The sequence below is a fragment of the Panthera pardus genome, unplaced genomic scaffold, assembly GCF_024362965.1.
Source record: "Panthera pardus isolate Hobbes unplaced genomic scaffold, ASM2436296v1 HiC_scaffold_4, whole genome shotgun sequence".
In the NCBI taxonomy this organism is placed as follows: Eukaryota; Metazoa; Chordata; class Mammalia; order Carnivora; family Felidae; genus Panthera; species Panthera pardus.
The window spans coordinates 15032203-15035411 of NW_026526969.1; the positions used below are offsets into that span (position 1 = coordinate 15032203).

The window sequence follows — 3209 nt, forward strand, 5'->3', positions numbered from 1 at the left end:
CCACCCCGCTCCCAGGCAGCCATGGGGCCGCCCCCCGCCCCCCACTCCTCAAGTCCACGAGCTCAGGCCTTCTCTATGTCCGGTCGCCTCGGGAACCGCAGCACGTGGAAAGCTAACACGGGGTGTCTCAGTCCCATCTGTCTGCAGAGGCCGGAGGGCAGAGCCCCGGGCAGGGCTGGTCCCCTTGGGGAGCTGTGGGCTGGGTGAATCCGGGGTCCTTTCTGCCGCAGAGCCCAGGGTCCACGCGTGTGCCGACCGTGGTTCTAAAAAAGGCCACAACGCCACTTTCCCGTCCAGCCAGGCCTTCCAGAACCCGGCCACTGCCCCGCTGAGAAGCGGAGTCTGTCCCCGCCTGCGTTTGGGGGCATCTGCCACGTGGCATGGCCACGACAGGCTCTGTGATTTCTGAGGCTGGGTCACACAGGCCACCTGGCTGTCTCAGGGACACCTGCCGCGGGAACCCCGATGCTTATTCTTTGGAAGCCAAGGCCCCGCGGAGAGGCCCACGGGCAGCCCAGCCTGAGTGCGTCCCGGGGAACCTGCCCCATCCCGTGCCTTCCGGCTCGTGCCCAGCCCTGCTGTCGTGGCAGATTCGAGAGCGGAATGAACCATGGTTTCAAGCCACCGAGTCTGGGCCGTCAGCACGTGGACCCCGCTGGCAGCCACCCTGCCCCCCGCCCCGCCCCCCAGCCCGGCCGGAGCGGCTCTGGGGAGGACGCAAGGCCACGACCGCTCTGCCTCCTTTCGGGCAGCAGAGAGACTTCTGTCCTCACTGAGAACTGAGCGCCAGCCCTCCCTCCTCACCCCTGTCAAGGCTGCCTGGAAGACATGGGCCTCAGCGTCAGGTGACTCTCTTTTCGGATTAATTTAGCCCGAACCAGCACGAGCTCTCAGGCAGACGCTGCCAGCTAGGTTCTAATGCTGAGCTTTATTAGCTGGGTGGTTCGGGGAGGGGCATCTGTGACCAGTCTGCCCGGTTAACGCTGCCCTAATCCAGCCAAGAGGGAAGCTTGGAAACTCCCCCTCTTTCCCCGAGAAGGCGGTTCAGCAGCAAAATGTGGGCTCCTCCGAGAAGAGGGGAGCACAGCAGAAGGAGGCACCGGGCACCCGGCAGGGGCGGTGAGAGGCCTGGCTTGCTGGGTCCAGCGTGGACAGGCCGAGCGAGGCTGACCTCCCCAGGGGCCTTCTCAGGCCTGGCCCTGCCTGGCCCTCAGAGCCTCAACCTCTCCCAGGCAGGCCTCCCGCCTCCAGGACTCCCCTAGACGCCTCCCCCAGACAGGCTGGCCGCACAGCAGCACAAAAGGTCAGTGGACATGGTCTCTGTTTCCCGCTCTGCCACCAGGCCCGGCTCTGAATTACACAGACGCTCTGGGGGCTGAGTCCTGGGCCGGGTGCTGGTACGCAGAGTGGGGGGGAACACATGGGGACTTGGCACCTGCAGGCGGATGTCTTGCGGGCCAGGCTTCCCAGACCCTCCGTAACAGGCGTCGCTGCATTTTCGAGTCCTCTGCACACCTTGCTCCTGGCTGACCCAGAAGTGACCCCCTTCATTCTTGGCTCTGGCCTTACTCTTTGGGGCTGGGGTTGGACCTCTCTTCCGGGAGGCCTTCCTGGGCCCCACCAGCCCCGGAGGCCCAGCTCAGGGCATAACAATGACCAGAGTGACTCACAAAGCCCCCACCTCAGCCCCTTTGTGGGGAAAACGGGAACGTCTCAGGAGCCCATGAGCTAAATGTGTGCAAAACTCTGCCGTAGACGGAAGTTCTTTGGAAATGCCAAAGTGCGTTGAGATCCAGAAAGCACGTCACTAACCATGGCAGCCAACCTCCAAGATGGCCTCCAGAGACCCTCCCTGCTGGTATTTACGACCTCATACGGACTCCAAGTAGCCTGGGCGACGACAGGATAGTGTGGAAAAGGCAGAGGGTGACTTCCCAGCGAGGCCACAAGAGGCAGGGACTTCCTCCTTGTGCCCGTGGGCCACCCATCCTGTCATGGAGATGCTCAAGCAGCCCATGGACACGGCCAGGTGAGAGGAGCTGGGGCCCAGCCAGCAGTGGCTGGTACTGATGCATGGGCCGCCTTGGAGGAGGGGAGCCTCTGCCCCAGGTGAGCCTTCAGATGACACAGCCTCCCGAGAGACCCTGAGGGACCACCCAGCTCAGCCACTACCAACTAACTGGCCCCAGAAATTACGTGAGGTAACACATGCCGTACTAACTCACTAAATTGTGGGGTGATTTGTTACATGGCCGTAGCTAACTAGCACACAAGCCGATCGCTTTGTAAACCAAAAATAACGCTAATAGCAATGGTGACGTGTCCTTGTAGGAGCCGTGGCTGGGGGCGCCTCCCGTGGGGGCCACCGTGATGGTGTCAGGTGGGGGCTTCCCTATGAACACAGGGCGCCAGCCCGGGTCTCAAGCACCAGCAGCCCCCAAACTTACTTGGATTTCCCATCAGCCGCCTTCCCAGAGCAGGGGCAAGATGAGGGGCTCGGAAGCCCCCTCCCTGCCTCCCCCCGATCCAATCATTGCCCCTGTTTGGACAGGGAAAAGGCCCTCACTGGTTTTCCCCAGTCCGCAGCTTATACCAATAAAGTCTGTGTTCTCACTCAAAAACCCTTTCTTTCTCAGAAAGCTCTGCTCTCGCAAAAGAAATCCTCTGCGCTTTCAGAATATTGCCTCTGCTGTGAGTTTTTAAAAATTCATCCAGAAAGTCAATTGATTTCTTTGTTCTAGCTGTGTCTGCCTCCCCCGCGAGGCAGCTGGGGCCCAGATTCAATGGGCAGAGGCCACAGAGCAACAATAAAACTGTGGAAAAGATAAAAACGTCTGTTATTAACTCCAAACTCTATGGTGCTCCAGCAGTACCCAGGCTGCTCCGGAGGTCAGGGCCAACCCCAGGAATCCCAGTGCTGGTGGAGCCAGGGCGGACGGGGCTCCCGCCCCCGCTTCACCTCCAGCTCAGAGGCCACCCTCTGGGATATCAGCCCCACCCAGCGACACACTGTGTGCAGCCCAACTGGGGGCACGGGTGTGGGCTGTAAACAGCCCCCGGGGTGTACAGGTGAGGTGGGAGGTCCAGGCAGAGCTCCAACAGCAGTGGCCAGAGCAGGGCATCAGGTCTGATGAGGATGTCAGCTCAGGGGCTTCCACACCATGGGCCTCTGCCCTGCCCCACCCAGGGAAAGATAAGCCTCAGGCTTC

At 61.4% G+C, this 3209-nt stretch overlaps 1 long non-coding RNA gene across 2 annotated transcripts; it reads left to right on the plus strand.

Moving 5' to 3' along the window:
• The first annotated feature begins 1899 nt into the window (after positions 1 to 1899).
• Positions 1900 to 2678, plus strand: LOC109251118 (uncharacterized). Of its 2 annotated transcripts, none has more exons than XR_002073359.2 (2): positions 1900 to 2109; positions 2332 to 2678. It is a non-coding gene; the product is annotated as an uncharacterized LOC109251118 (long non-coding RNA). The 2 variants fall into 2 exon arrangements; XR_002073360.2 differs by having other exon boundaries at positions 2637 to 2678.
• The last annotated feature ends 531 nt before the right edge of the window (positions 2679 to 3209 follow it).